At 36.7% G+C, this 17,090-nt stretch overlaps 1 long non-coding RNA gene across 4 annotated transcripts in view; it reads left to right on the top strand.

Annotated features, from left to right (window-relative positions):
* LOC126075847 (uncharacterized) overlaps window positions 1-17,090 on the top strand; it is a 399,778-nt gene that overhangs the window by 307,932 nt on the left and 74,756 nt on the right. For all 4 annotated transcript variants that reach the window (XR_007517300.1, XR_007517299.1, XR_007517297.1 and 1 more), the window contains one exon: window positions 8,396-8,535. This is a non-coding gene — a long non-coding RNA (uncharacterized LOC126075847). The remainder of the gene's footprint in view (window positions 1-8,395; window positions 8,536-17,090) is intronic.

Below are 17,090 nucleotides of genomic sequence, written 5' to 3'. Positions count from 1 at the left end.
CCTAGCTCCAGTAAGTGCCCAGAGATACCCTACTCTGCCAGCAAGTCTGCACTCAGCTTTCTCGTTTTACGGGCTGGGAAGCCCACTGCACCATCTCCTACTGGTCTCTCCTGCTGCCGTTTCTCTGCCACTGCTTCTCACCATCTTCAGTGTTACATCTCTCTCTCTTTTTGTCTCTCTCTTTCACTCTCTCTCTTTTGCTCTCTTTCAGAATCCTGGGTCCAAAGGACATGCCCCCCTTCTGGGTCATCTTCCTTGGTGGTGGTGAGATCCTGTCTTTGCTCTGGAATTGGCTCTCTTTCAACCCTAACAGGATGGTAAAACTTACCAATCCTCTTAAAAAAAAAAAAAAATTTTTTTTTTTAATCCTCTTGTGGGCCACAATTACCTTATTTGCACAGTCCCACCCAATCACTTGGGTGGAAGTTGCAAGACCATGGTGAGAAAAGCCATACAAATCTACCCAACACACCTTAGGCTACACCTTGGTTTTTCTATGGTTCTTTCATACTTCAATGATATTTTCCTCCTTCCAATCATTTTGCCAGTCCAAAACAGTTGTTAACAATTTGTTTTACAGTAGTGCAAAGAGTCCTCAGAGTAATGTTATGCAGGTACCAGCCATTAAGTTCTGCTTCAAGTGTTCATCTGATCTCATCAGGTTCTCCAAAACTCATCTTGGCTTCATCCTTTCTGGTCTCTGATAAAATGTGACTGAGAGAAGATTATTCCCTTGCTCTGAGCCTAGCAAAACCTTGCTTTGAGCCTAAGAAAAGTTTTAAGGGACTTTAAGTTCAGCTACTATATCTAATCCAGCAGGGCCTTCCCCTTACTTAGTCCATTCTTTCACCCTTACAGCTTCTACAATTACAGTTTTTACAATCACTATTAACCCTGTTAACAATCAGCCCTCACAACTGAATTATATACGCCTATCAGCATCTTCCTCCCACTCTCTCTTCCCCAGACCCATCAGGAAAAGAGGAACCTATTCAGTAGGGATCCTTTTTTGTTCCTCTCATTTTGAGTGTAAGTATAACCATGAAACTGTGTAAGCCAGCCACTTCATGCCTTTATCTCTCCCTATTTTAGATAGTCTATGTTTCAACTGTCTGTCCCTATCAAACCAGCTGGAGCCCTGGTGGGGCAGTGGTTAAGAGCCCAAATGCTAACCAAAAAGTTGGCATTTCGAATCTACCAGTTGCTCCTTGGAAACCCTATAAAGCAGTTCTGCTCTGTCCTATAGGGTCACTATTAGTTAGAATCAACTCAACAACAACAGGTTTTGTTTTTGTTTTTGTTTTTAATCAAACCAGTACTCTGAGGAGACAAGCATTTTCCTTGGACTTGAAGAATCTTCGTTCCAGTTGGAACTTTGAGCACTTGCATTCGTAAGCAAAGTCCAGCCCAGAGCAAGCCATCACACTGCAGCAATCTACACCAGCTCTCTTCTTTCTGTTGAGTTCAGTCACCTGTATTCCTCTGAATGAGGTTGTACTGGCAGCTTTCTAAGATCATTTAGGTCATCATCACAATTAGCTGACCCTCCCTTCAACTGAGTACCATTCTTTTGGGTCTTTCAGCTTTTGTTTTCAATTCATGTGTGCTATGTTCTTGAAGTGTACACTTTAAGAAACGCCTGAAGAATTCACATGCAACTCCAACTGTAGTTCTTTTCATCATTAGTGAAGTTTCCCAGCTAAATTACCCTAAATTTTACACTGTCTTCTCACAATGAACTTCATAAGACTTTCTTTCATGCGAAAGTGTCTCCCCTAAAGAAAAAGCTGTTTAAAATATTTATGTCAGAACCAAGCAATGCATAGTCTCTCTAGTCACTGAGCTCATACCTACTCAACAAAAATGTAGTACCTGATGATTGGGGGCCCGTGAGAATGAAAGAAAGTTAGCTTACATTTGCATGTCTGCTTAGATTCTGTGGTAAAGCAAATGAAATTGTCTTTAGAGGCATAACACTTTACTACATGCTGATTGTAGACGTAATACTATTTAGCTGATAAAAGATAAGAAACCGGTAATTTCATTTTATTGTGACTGCTTCGTACAGAATAAATTCACTTTCTACTTCTTCAGCTTATAATTAACCTTCATTACTTCCAATTAATTTATAGTTTAGGTTAGATAAATCACTGAACAGTTAATACTTAAAGCAAAATGGCATCCTTACTAGTCAAACATTTCCTTTTAACCTTCACTGTAGATTATATGTTTTAGACCACACTGTAAAAATTATGCTGCGCCTACTAATGTCTCTGCCTTCTATGTTGACTTTTCTGGCAATATATTTTTATTAGCATCTGCCAATAAAAGAGTTGTAATGCAATCCAATTCTGGTTTTAGATTTTTATCCTGCAAAATAATATTTTAAGGCCAATTGTAAACATTGCATACTTCTAAAAATATTCTTGGTTTCTTTTTTTCTTTGACTTAAGTATAATTAGAGTTTGATTTAATATTCAGTTGGTTTAAATTTTATGGTGCAGCTATATCATGTTTTCGTGATGAATTTTTCCGGAGTATTACATTAAGGTAATTGCTTAATTGTCTCATGACTTTATGCACCAGGTGGGATTTACCCATTTACTTCTGATGTGTTATGAATCTTTCCTTGATATTTTTATATAACCTCAATATAAGTTATATATAAGTTATGCATCCTACAAAGCCAAAAATGAAGAGGACTAGAATTATAATTTTTCCTTAAATATTTTCTGCAATGCCTAAGTGCAGACACTGAAGTTGCTTTATTATGGAACTTTGAGTCTTTCCTCCATGGTTTAAATTTCATGAAAACAGAACACATACTAAAAATTTGTCCTCTCAAAATCCTCTAACTAGTGATTTAAAATTGTGCTTTATTTTAGTAAATAAAAATGAAGTTTTAGAAGTCAAAAAAAGCCACAATGTCTCAAAATATATCAATAATTGAATAATATGCTCATTTGTGCTTATTGACATATAGATCATTCTCCTTCTGTACATTACATATGCAAAATATTCTATAATTGCTCCTGTTTGGTGGTATATAAGGACAGTGTTTGCTAGAACACAGTGGTACTTGACTTCATGTATTTTAAGATTAACTTCTCTGAGTTGTTCCCAATATGCATTGGGCAAACGTCTATCTCAAATTATTTTAATCTTATTTCAAAACATACTTTTAACTTTTAGAAGAGATTATACAATTATATATGCTCCATCTTAGAAAAATCTGTTCATCATTTCTTCTCAAATTGCATTAGGAGGCAGAATTCTTATTGGAGTCAAAAGAAAGCCAGGTATGAATGCAAAAAAGACATCTTTCAGTCAAGTTTTTCAGGTGTGTCAGAAACCTGAATGACAGTTTTAGGAAAATAATCTAATCTATTCGAACCTGTTCCCCTACTCTAAAAAATAAGGGCATAGGACTAGGGAAACCTGGTCACTTTTGGTTCCAAAAGTATACAGCTTAACTATAAAATAGTTTGTATAAAATAATAAAAAAAAGAGAAAATGACAAGATGTCTTAAAACTTTATGATATGAAATATATTTGGAGTTTTTGGAAGCGATAATATACTCTTTCACATAATAGAGTCCTTTTGTAAGAACAAGGAAAAGCTATTTAAAAACAATCTTAATTATTCTACCATGCTATACTATAGCATGGATCAAGATTGAACAAACAGCATAGCTATAAGTTAAAAAAAAAAAGGGAAGACATCACAAGGACATCCAATTGTTAGTAAGTTTATTTATTTAACAAATACACATTGAGTACTTACTATCTTCCAGGCAAGCAGCCCTGGTGATGTTTGGTTAAGTGCTCAGCTGCTAACTGAAAGCTGCTCTGTGGAAGAAAGATGTGACAGTCTGCTTCTCTAAAGATTACAGCCTTTGAAACCCTATGGGGCAGTTCTCGTCTGTCCTATAGGGTCACTGTGTATCAGAACTGACTTGGCAGCAACAGATTTGGTTTGGGGTGCAGTGTTTAAGAGCTTGGCTGCTAACCAAAAAGTTGGCAGTTTGAATCCACCAGCTGCTCCTTGGAAACCCTATAGGGCAATTCTGCTGTGTTCTATAGGGTTGCTATGACTGGATGGCAACGGTTTGTGTGTGTGTGTGTGTGTGTGTGGTTTAGGCACTGTTTTAAGTGCTTTATAGATATCAAGTCGTTTAATTCTCAAATCAACGCTATGTGATAGATGCTGCTGTTATTCTTCTCTGACATCTGAGGAAACTGAAGCATGGAAAGGCTGTGTAACTAGCCCAGGGCCATACAGTCAGTGTGGGAGAGCCAGTATTTGGACGCTAGGAGTTTGCTCCCCAATCCATGCTCTTCACCTCTACGCTCTGCTGCCATGTACAAGGATTGGCTTCTCATTACTCATCTGTAATTATTTAAATATAACCGTTTTTAAATCAAGCAAAAAACAAAATGATTCATCAGGTTAAAGTGTTTAATTTGATTTGTCTTCAATTTGGTCTAGATACTTGATTATCAATTTTATTTTCACCGTTCAAATCAACCTCTTCATCATCATTATCATTTTTCATTGCATCTTAATATGTATGCATTACTTGGTCACATTTAACTGAGAGTTTCCAAACACACACTAGCTATCAGGTAACATGAAAACTACTTTGATATATATCATGGCTACTTTGGTCTTTTCTGAAATCACAGAGGAAATTCATATGGAGATGCAGCTATGCAATTACTCTGAAAGAGTTGGTGGTTCAAAGGTTACTTATGTGAGATGCTGAAGTGAATTATTTGATTATGTAACACAAAATCTGCCTTCTCAGTTGTTCTATTTGATAGGCCTAAAATAAAAATGCATCAGTTCTACCTCAGCAATAGCTAATAAAGAGAGAAAGTTGTTTTCCCTAATATAGAAGTTGGCCTGATACAGAAATGTTGGTATGGATGAAGAAGTCTCTGTGAAATTAATACTGAGTATGAACTATTTTTTTCGAACTATTTACTCAAGAATTATCCATCTGTTTGATTTCTTTATTTATTAATTTCTGGTAAGGCTTGAATCATTGGCTTCTGATCATTGATTTTCTAATATTTGTTGTTGTGAGGTGCTGTCCAGTAGCTTCCGACTTGTAGCCACCCTGTGTACAGCAGAATGAAACGCTGGCTGGTCCTGCACCATCCTACCATCATTGTTATGCCTGAGCCCGTTGTTGCAGCCATTGTGTCAGTCCGTCCTGTTAAGGATCTTCCTCTTTTTCACTGACTCTCTACTTCTAATATTTACCAATCTCAAAATAACTAGTAATTCACAAAAGCCGTTGAGACATACAAATAATGAGACTAACAGGAGGCACAATAGCAGAAAAACCTGGAAAATTACACTTAATTAATTTATTTACCGAAATATTTTTTTCTTCCTGGAGATTTTTACATGTTTTTCTTATTTCTTCAAGGACCATATCAGAATATTAATTCTATAGCTCCCAAATTAAAGATAAAACCAATTTTATAACTAAAGCTATTTTTTATAATGTTGGACAGACATGCTTATCTAAAGGAAAATTATTGAATGTTTAAAGATAATATTTAATTTATTACCTGCAAATAACTTTATAGAATTAAGTGTTATTAAAATTTGCCATTTTTATCAGGTAAGTAAACACAAGTTCAATTGAATGGGCTAATTATTAATAATAAAGTCAATAAATTTTAACTTTATTTAAGCTGTGAAAAAATAGTACACTGACAGTTATTTCAAGTGGATCATTGTGCTTAGCATTGTTTACAAAGGTCAGAGAAATAACAAGGCATCCAGAGGCTGTAAAGCAAATTAGAACAGTAACCTCTTGACAGGCATCTTTTACTGTCTGTCTTTTTCCTGTCACTCCCACTCAATCCTTTCTGTATAGTAAGTTCAAATTCTTATATTATTACTAATTATTATCATTATAACATCATTTTCCTTATGGTACTATCAGTTTTGCATACAAAATATAGATAATAATACAAAAAGCACCCATACCCACCACCTAGTTTTTTAGTTATTTCAAGTATGTAAAATCTATTTCCCTCAAATCTATTGGAAAAAAAAAAAAAAAAGCTATATAAAAATAACATTTGTGCTTTCATTTCCTTGAACATTTCTCCACAAGCGCTAGCATAGGGTTGGCCCAGCCCTACACTAGACCCAACTGCTATTTAACAATTTTGACTTGATTTTTATGAGCCACATGTTCATTGTGAAGAAAAAAATATGGAATTACATTGCTTTATTTTAATACAATCAAAGATTGAAAACATATTGCTTTCCATTAATCTGATAAATCTAGGCAGTTTTATATTCATGCAACAGCATTAGAAGTAAAACAAAATAACTTTGCAACTGTTATATGCCATTATAAACAATGATTTGATTTGCATAAATTGTTTTTTATACCTTCCAGGATTGGAGAAAGATTTTGTTGTCATATTTTTTTCCAGAATCCCTACTATAAGTGACATACAATTTTCTCCAAAATTCGTACCTCTTTAATGTGCACGTACTACAATTTTTAGTGCCCGTGATCACAAATGGTATGATTATCAATAATGCTTCTTGACTGCTTAGCTATTTCTGCATTAAGTTGCAACAGTGACAACTGAAAAAAAGTATAACCCAAAACCAAACCTCTGTCTTTGATCTGATTTCAACGCATAGTGACTGTATAGGACAGAGTAGATCTGCCCCATTCAGTTTCCAAGGAGTGGCTGGTGGATTTAAACTGTTGACCTTTTGGTTAGCAGCTGAACTCTAAACCAATGTGCCGTATGGTGCTTTTCATTTTGGATACTTGCCTTCTTTATTTTTATATGCCTTAACCTGGTGCTTCTAGACACAGGCCTGTCTGTTTCTGAAAACCCTGTGCAGCAGTTCTACTTTGCACACATATGGTCATCACGGGTCAGAATTGACCCAACAGCAACTAACAACAGTCTGGTCCATAGTGTAAAGTGGCCCTGGTCTTCTGATTCTAAATACCTTGTTCTTACTAATGCTGCCTTACTGTCTCCTGTGTGAGTTTAGAAGAGAGGTTAAAAGCAACATAGTAATGAATCAAAAGAAACTGTATCTGTGATTTTTTTTTTTTTAAGATTTGGTTTTGGGCCTGTGTTTGTTGCGATGGGGTTTCATTAAGTGCATTACAACGATGCTTGGTTTACCTGTTAATGGTCAGAGATATCAGGAGACTCACAGGGGGAAGAAAATAAAGCAGAAATGTTGTTGGGTTACAGTACATCCTTCTAAATGGATTCCTCAAAATGATTTGCAGCAAGCAAATGGAACAGGGGGAGAGAAACTCTTAACTCTGCAGCATAGAGGAGGAGCAACTGTGCTCATTTAAACATGCGCATGACAGGGTTGTTACACCTGCAGTCCCCACGACAGATTGCAGGAAATGTGACACCCCATGTCGCCAACTAGAGACCACACATTTGAATTTTCTTCTTTAAAGAAGTGAATACCTGCTGCTTCCCATACTTTAAAAGCTTCAGCTTTTCCCTTGCAACGGCATATTTCAAGCTTGGAAAACATTCAATGAACTGTTGCAAATCAGGAAATGAACTTTAAAAGCCTTGCTCTACGGTGGCAAAGGTTTGTTTGAAATGTTGAAGGAAAAGGTGATTTCATAGCCTCGTGTCTTGGTGAACAGCTTGCAGAGCTAGTGCCATAGAGCGTATTTCAGCAGAAGTGAAGTCCACGTGGTACAAGTTTTCCAGTTGATGTAATGTGCCCTCAAGGTGATAAAACATCCATTGAACCAAAACAGTCAAAAGGAAAGGAAACAATGAAAGATCTAAGTCAAGGGGAAACAGGGGAGAGCAAAGAAGCTTGGGGAACGAGTGCTTCTTTGGAAAGACTGCTGTTACAAGTTCCTGTATGTGTGAAATGTGATGCCAAAAGAGAGTGGAACCAAACTCTCATATTAAATCACAGGCAGGGGAGGGGAAGCTTTATTTGAGAAGTCTGATGAGCTTACTCTTCCAACATGTGCCAAGAACTCCCCAAACATAGTACTTTATCTTCTAAAATCATCACCATCATTCATAATAATAATAATAATAATTCCATAATACACCCATAGAAATGCATTCGAATTCTTATAACAAGACTTTTACTACCAGGCCTGTTTCTCTTCTTTTTTAATCAAACCGAATATGTGATTAAATGGTAAGAACAATTGCTGTCAAGTTAAAACTGCGTGCAATATACATCCTGGTTAATTATGAGATAATTTATTATATTCTTACAGTTGGCGCTCAGATTCTCTGCTGTTAGAGTGAGTAGTGAGGTTTTAAGAAGGTTACAAAAAAATTGTATGACCTGACGCTTTGTTCTTTGTATTGTTTTGAGTTTTGTTCTCTGTCATAGGCTGGCAGGGGCCTCTATACATGAGATCTTCAGTTCTGCTTGAGGAAGGACAGACTTTTCACCATGCCAGGCTGCACAGCATCTATTGACAATCTCCAGGAAAAGAGATCTACAAGCGTCCCTTGGAAACCTGTTCCAGTGTGAGTGCTCCTAATCCCCACATCAGTATGTTCTCAAACAGCTCTTGGTCACAAATCCATACTCCAGGAATGTCCCAGCAATATTAGCTAGGATCATGTGCATCCTAAATCCCATTAGCTAAAATTTAAGCTCATCTCCAGATGGCTGGCAGCTTAATAGCACCCTTTGTATAATAACCCATTATATATTTAAGACTTCTAATTGTCCTTGGGAAAGGATATCATATAACATAATGCACAACTCTGGATGTAAAAATGATACTAATTGCCTAATAGCAATATAGCATGTATTGGAGTTGGTTTTTATTTAATGGCTGTAGATGTGCCCTCATCCATTCATAATCTCTCACTCCATCTGCATTGTGACCAGTGACAAAGTTTAGAGATAGGTAGTTGGGGTCCAAGCACCCTCTTTCCCTTGGAAGTGACTTTACCTTCATTAGCATAGTAGTCATTCAAGCTGCCTACGTTAAATAGATATAACTTTAAGGCAAAGGGTCAAACCATTTTATTTTTAGCAGATGTTAATGATTGGTCTAGGTACTTAGGCAGCAAGATGTGGTAGGCAGACAAACTAGTCTAGGTTTGACTGTGTGGCTTCTGCTCCTGACAGCTATGTGACTATGTTGTTTGCAGCATATTAGAGAGAGTTAAGCTGCTTGGGCATGGTACTGTATAAGACGGAGATACTTACCTATTTACTACTGCCCTCTCTGAGCACCAGGACTTCAACTCTAATAATGAGAATGTATTCACCCATTCACCCAGTCCATCCAGATGCCTATAAGCTTTGATTTCTAGAAACTTTTTTGTTTTGTTTTGTTTAACTTGGGGGTTTATGAAGGTGACTGAAGTGTTTTTGAGAGTGACTAAACTTGACTTGTGAAATTAGTTCTATTATACTTATACATATTTGATATATATGTACAAACTTATGAAGAACATATAGAAGAAATCTGATGTCAATGTCATATCCATCAGATGAAAAAATCTGTTAATTCTTTTTGTACAATTTGCATTTTTCTTATTTATGAACTTAAAAGTTTCCTCCATTGAGAATTCCACACTAACTTGCTCCAAACTACCATAGTTAGAAGAGCCATTTCTTATTTCAGGATATATATTTTTCTGTCGATCACAGAAAGTTCTGGTGCATTGTTTCATGAATACTCTATGTTCTGAATTTTTATCAGTTCATTTCAGTGGGAAATGTTGATTTCCTCCAATATGTTCTTCAAAATAACAGACCTCAGTCTCGATGGTTAATAGAAATGGCAAAATTGTGTAGTGATTCACTGTCTCCTACATCCTACTATCAAGAATTCCTTTGATTTTTTTTTTTTGCCATTTTTCTGTTTGAAAGAAAAGTTTCCTGAAAGTATACTTAATATAATTGTCCTGTAGGAAAAAAAGAAAATGCCTGGTTTCTCCTTTCAAACATCTATCTTTGCCACTTTCATGATTAGATGCTGAAGTCTGAAGAGGTGGTTCCACCAAGATTGAGTGACAATCCTGGACATGTTGGGGAAAGCACGATGAAGAAGGAAAATAAAATGACTTGTGTTTTTAAAGAGAATAAAAATAAACCAAGGCACAAAGCAAATGGGTGGGAAATAGAGAGAAAGATAAAAGAAGGTACCAAAGCAGGAGGCCACTCAGGGCTACTAAACGGTATACTATAAACCCGGGACAGAAATGGAACCTACTGAAAACATGTTGTGGTCACAGGACAGGAATTTATAGCTGTCTTAAGTTTGACCCAAAAGGGGTTTGAGAGTATCTTGGATGGTCTGTCAGGTGTGGCCTGAGGAAGTGAGACTCACACAGGATTGCCCATAAACAAATAGAATTTAGTATTCTCAGACCTCAGAGAGGAAATTACAGCTTGTCTTGATGCAGGTCCACACACAGGGTTGTACCCAGGTGGAGGCAACAACAAGTTGGAACTACAGGGGAGGGTAAGCCAGGTGGGGTCTCGGGGTTAGTGCACACTGAAGTTTGACTGGTCAGTTTAAAAGTTTCTAATGCATTTGTGCAGGGAAAAGGAGAAGTTTTAACCACAGGCACTCATATGGGACATGGCCAGGAGGGGTAAGGGCAAGGATTAACTACTGCCGTTAAGACTGGTTTACAAGATACTAATGGGTTCCTATCACCGGCGGCTACACAGGGCATGGCCAGGCGTGCTAGTTAGGGATGACAAATGTTAAGAGGCTGTGTGATAAAATAGGATGGGCCATGTCAGAAACTGAGTGAAAGGGCAACTATGAGGAATTTATGGATGCCAAGGCAACAACTGTGTAGGCTGTGTAAACTGGCCTTATGACAATAACTAAACTAGATTTACATAACTTCAAGACAATGTATAGCAAGTTAAAGCTAGAAATGAGTTCCAAGTCTTGGAGATAAAAGAACCCTATTTCTGTAGAATTCAAGAGAATTAAGAAATGTATTTTGGCATTTAATTTGTTTTCCTAAGAGAACTACAAAAGAAGGTTAGTGGCTTAAACTATATCGTAAAGCAATCCTTATTTTTTCTGAAAGCTTAAAAGTGACCTGGAAAAGAATGAATAATGCTTATGCTAGAAAGATAGGTAAGTAGGTAGGTAGACAGATAGATGATAGATAGATAGATGGATAAATACATGGATGGATGGATGGATGGATGGGTGGGTGGATGGATGGATGGATGGATGGATGGATATGTACATCCATAGGTACACATGTAGTTAGAAACCATGGAGATGACTCCGGCTTATGGCAACTTTATGCCCAACAGAACAAAACATTGCCTGATCCTGTGTCTTCTTTGTGATCACTCCTATGTTTGAGTCTGTTATTGTGGCTATTGTGCCAGTCCACTTCACTGAGTGTCTTCCTCACTTTTGCTGCCCTCTACTTCATCAAGCATGATGTGGTCCTCTAGCAATTGATCCCTCTTTATGACTTGTCCAAAGCAAGTAAATTAGACAGTGTTCTCTTGTGATCCATAAGGTTTTCATGAACTAATTTTCAGAAGTAGATCGCCAGGCCTTTCTTCCTAGGCTATCTTAGTCTGAAAGCTCCGTTGAAACCTGTCCACCATGGGTGATCCTGCTTATATTTGAAATACCAATGGATGACATAGCTTCTAGCATCACAACAACATGCAACCACACAAAGTGACAGATGGGTGTTCTGTCATAAGAATACTTATGCTGATGAGGCACAATTAACATAAGTATTCACACATGATCTAATCTCTGTAAAATTTATAACAATATTTTCATTCAAAATGTTTTTTTTTGTTTGTTTTTTAATGGCTGCCGGCATGTATTGTGGCATGGTGGGTATCATTGGTTATCACAAAAGAAATAAAAAGGGTCCCATTGGCAATACCTTTCTGAACAATAATTATTAAAGAAAATTCTCCAGGAGTTCTGAGTTCACAGTCATGGAAGAAGAAATACTCCCTGATCTTTTAGTGGATAGCCACTGAAATTTATGCTGAGATGTGAGGATTCAACGCTGACATTGAGAGACGTGTTGTTTTCAGGCTGGTCTGATAGGATTCCTTGAAGCGCAACTTATTATCAATTGCCTCTGAACAACAAAAAGTCTTTAGTTATTAGTTTGGATTTTGCAGACTTACAGTTGATTCCATTTGGTTACTATAACTTGCTCATCCAAGCACAACTTCTGATCCTTTCGCATTCAACCCAATCCCCATGGTTATGGTCTAAATTCTCTTTTGTCAACTTATTGAATCCCAGTCTATGTTTTGATTCTATTCTTCCTTACATTCTTTAGTCTCTTTTCAAGCTATTTGGCTTTGTTATTCTATTTGATTCTTTTTTGCTTTTACACATTAATGATTTTTGTCAGGCTGAGATCCTTTCATCTCCACAGAGTTAGGCTGGTGAAAACTCCTGTTAAAATAAGTTTACTCTCTGTCACTCCTGCTGTTATCACTGACTTTTCTTTAAATCATTATTATCTGCATCTCAGGTTTATGTTTAAGTATAGAGGGCTGTGCAGCTATTTGCTTTAAACAGAAAGTTTCTAATTCCTTATTTTTTATTCAGTTTGGAAATTTGAACAATTTTCTACTGTTCTCAGAATTGCCTAACATCTGGAATAGTACTTTGGCTTGTGGAATTGGTCTTTTCCCAAACTATTTTTCTTCCATAGATTGATAGAACTTCATAAATGTTGCCTTGTCCCCCTTTTAGCATTTTTTTACTCAGGGTGCATAAACGAAATTTATACAGCCAAAATCTAGAATCAGTCCATCAAGGCAGGTCACTATACTGCAGTGATTTGATTTTCCAAGTCTTAGTTATAGCTTGGGAAGCAAATCACTAGATTCTGAGTTTTTGTGATTAATGGATTACTTTCTTGTCTGAGAAGTGGAGCTGGGAGCAGGTTTTTTTTTTTTTTTTTTAGTATTTTACAGAGAATACTGACATTATAACATATGAGTTGAACATAAGCTCACAACGTTTGACTAAAACCGAAACATATTTTAACACTACCTCCTATCTTCTGATCCAGATGCGAGGAAGGGGTGAAAGATCCATAGCCAAAGAAGTTAAGAGTCGTAGTTTCTAAGTACTCCAGCATAACAGCAGCACCTGCTCACAGTGTAGAAAGAGAAGGAAAAAGTGAGTGGATGTTGTGGATTGAATTGTGTCCCCCCCAAAATATGTGTTGTAAATCCTAAACTTCTGTCTCTGTGAGTGTAATCTCATTTGGGAATAGGGCTTTCCTCTGTATGTTAATGAGACCATATCATTCTAGGGTGTGTCTTAAGCCAGTCCACTTGATATATAAAAATAGCAGATAAGGCACAGGTAAGGAAGCACAAACAGAAAGGAAGACACATACCACATGTAGATCACCAAGGAACAAAGCAACAGAAACTAAAAGGAAACAAGGACCTTTATAGAGCAGACAAAGAAAGCCTTCCCCTGGAGCGGGCATCCTGAATTCAAACTTCTAGCCTCATTAAAAAAAATTAATGACATTTCTGTTCATTAGAGCCACTCACTTGTGGTATTTCTGTTATAGCAGCACTAGAAACTAAGACAGTATAGTTGTTTTTTTTTAAAAAAGCTGTAGGTTGAATTTTAAATAAATAAATAGATGATTCTTCTTTCTCCAATAAAGAGAGAAATAACATCTGTATTGCCTCAGACTATCCTAGAAAGATGCCCTTGAAAACCTATATGTTTGTGAGTCTAGCTTGTTGTAGTGCTGACTCTTCTCAGAATGATGAGAAATTTGGGTACTGCATCTCTCAGGCACAAAATAACCCACAAATCCCACTTACACATTTCAAATATAGCACCGATGCCTAAGTTCAAACCTCACTAGTATTACCAGACTTTAAGTTTAAAGCCTATAGATTTTAACTACTTTAGAGGATAGTCTGGTGGTCAAAGAAAATTTTCTTAAACAGTAGTATTTGCTAGGAACGGGATAAAGATATTTCCAAGCCTTAGTAGTTCCAAGAAGAATGCTTCAAGGTCTTGAAGAGTCTGGTAGAATGTGTAAAACATCCTGTGTGAGGCTCATACTCTATGTCCCTGTTTCAAGGCAATCTTATGTTTACCCTTTCCAGTGATTCCTACAAGAATTAGAGGGAAAAGAGTTGGTAGCAATAAGCTTTCTTAAGAAGAAACTCAAAAATGACCTGAATTAATTTTTAAACTACACATGGCTCACTTCCCAGGAGCTGATTATATACAACCTTATAGAAGTATATTTACCATCTATGGCAGTTGTATTAGTTTCCTATCGCTGCTGTAACAAATTACCACAAATTTAGTGGCTTAATATAGGGTCTGTATGAGTTGGAATCAACTCAATGGCAATGGGTTCAGTTTATTTAAAGCAATGTAATTTTTTTCTTATGATTCTGGAAGTCTTAAATCCAAAATCAGTCTCACCGGGCTAAAGATGTTGTCAGGTGTGATTCCTTCTAAAGGTTCTAGGGGAGAATCTGTTCTTTCCCTTTTCCAGCTTCTACAGGCTGCCCTATAAGACCTGGTGGTGCATTGGTTAAAGTGCTCAACTGCTAACCAAAAGGTCAGGAGTTCGAGCCCACCAGCCTCTCCATGGAATAAAGATACGGCAGTCTGTTTCTGTAAAGATTTAAGCCTTGGAAACCCTGTGGGCAGTTCTACTCCATCCTATAAAGTTGCTGAGTTAGAATTAACTGGACAGCAGTGAGTTTTGGGTTATATTATAGACTTCCCTGGATCCTAGGCTATTGGCCCCCTTCTAAATATGGCATCATTCTGACCTCTGCTTCTTAATCATATCTCTTATCTGACCCTGACTCTCCTGTCTTTCTCTTTCCCTTATATCTATCTATCCTGTTGCCATTGTGTTGATTCTAACTCATAGTGGCCCTACAGGACAGAGTAGAACTGACCCATAGGATTTCCAATGAGTGGCTGGTGAATTCGAACTGCTGATCTTTTGGTTAGCAGCCAAGCTCTTAACCACTGTGCACCAGGGTTCCTTTCCCTTATAAGGACCCTTGTAACTGCATTGGGCCCACCTGAATAATCCAGGATAATATCTCCATTTAAAGATCCTTAATTTAATCATATCTGCAAAGTCCCTTTTGTAATATAAGGTAATATATTCACATATTTTGCAGTTAGGAAATAATACAGATAGATATGGATATAAATGGTGGACCATTAATCTGCATACTACAGTAGCATAAGCATGTGACATGTTCCTTGTGTTGGACAGAATGATAATTAAAAGAAATCTATTGGTGTGGCCTAAATTTAACTCTTTAGCAGCTGTGGCCTCCCTTTCAGCCAGTTTTTGAGCATTATGTTAAAGAGAAATCTTTGAGACTTCCATGTTTGTCAATGTCATGGACTAGAAATTCATTCCATTAAAAAAAAAAAAATAGAACCTTTTTTTTTATAAAATAGTTTAAAATTCTGAAAAAAATTATGTTGATATCATTCAATATAAATGAATGAACTTAATAAGTAAGAGAAATCATCTGAGGCTAAGAATAAAATGAGAACATGAGCCCAGGCAAGAAAAAGAGTGATAAAACTATATGCTTCTCTCAAGACATGTACCAAATCTTGGTACTCTACAGCTTTATTTATAATGACATGCAAGAGAAAGAAAGCAAAACCTGGGGTTGCATATGGACAGAGAGGCAGAGTTGACACATGCAAATAAAATAAGAACTCATAAAAGGCACTAGAAATAAATTTCTTTGGAAGAGCAGAGAGGAAGAACCTCAATGGATTTCATTTTTATTCTTTGTGAAGGGGAAATAATAGTCCTTAAAAATCTGAGGCCACAGAAAACCGCTCACACTGGAGTCTGAATTCACTTATTTGTATGGTCCAAATCACCGTCAAACCAGCGATTTAATTTAAAGTAGGTCTTAGTTGGCAATAACCTCTGGAACCTGGTATCAAGAAACACAAAGCCATTTATTTCCAACAAATGTTCAGTTTACTCAAAACAAAACAAAAAAACTCACAAAATAGATGAGGAAAAATGGCATCATGGGCAAGCAGAGTGAGCACAAACAACAAAAAGAAGTAGATCCACAAAGATTTCATTTATTAAAATCATTAAAATTATACCTTTAATTTTTTTAATTTTAAATATGCCTATTTAAGATGTTTAAAGAAAATATTCATCATTAAATACATATTTGATGTGTTTAATGAAATAAAAAGTAACTTAAGACTTGAATAATGAGCAACAGATTATAAAAAAAAAAATAATTAAACTGGAATTTCCACCCTTGGATAGGATGCACTAACAGAGAGTAGACATGTGTTCTGACTTGAACAGCTAAAAAATGAACAACATAGAGGAAACAGCAGGCTTTAGACATAGGATAGAATGCAGCACAGGACAGTGATCCTGAGAGAATGGAAACAAAGTAAGATAATCCTACGAATGCCACAGTTCCTTCATTGGAGGGAATTTTGAGGCTTTTTTTTCGTACAGGAAAAATAATGAAGGTCCCTGAATGATGCAAATGGTTTGCTCTTTTCTACTAACTGAAAAGTCAACAATTTGAACCCATCCAGTGGCACCACAGAAGAAAGTCTTTGCAATCATATTCCATAGAGATGACAGCCAAGAAAATCCTGTGGGGCTCAGTTCTCTTCTGTAACACGTGGTGTCACCACGAGTTGAATTAGACTCAATGGCCACGAGTTTTTTTTTTTTTTTTGATGTTGATGAATTGAGTAGTCAAAGTTGTGAATTCTGGGAGGCCGAGGCAATTACTATTTGCAGGGTAAAATAAATGACAAAATGTAAATAAATATTTAAAAAATGAGCTATCCAGAAAAAGCTCTGGAGATCTGCAAAGGGGTCCCCTTGACTCTTAGTTGATTAATAATCTGCACGGGGATGTAAAGAAACTATCCAGGGATGGGAAAACAATCATTAGAAAGGAATAGCTAGAGCAACCTCAGAGCTCAAACAGGGCTGTGAATAGTTCATATTGCCACCAGCCAAATGGAAAGATGTAAAATATGAACAATTGAGTAGAGTTCTTATAAAAT

Source organism: Elephas maximus, chromosome 4 (assembly GCF_024166365.1).
Source record: "Elephas maximus indicus isolate mEleMax1 chromosome 4, mEleMax1 primary haplotype, whole genome shotgun sequence".
Lineage (NCBI taxonomy): Eukaryota > Metazoa > Chordata > Mammalia > Proboscidea > Elephantidae > Elephas > Elephas maximus.
This window is presented reverse-complemented; position numbering and strand designations above follow the sequence as displayed.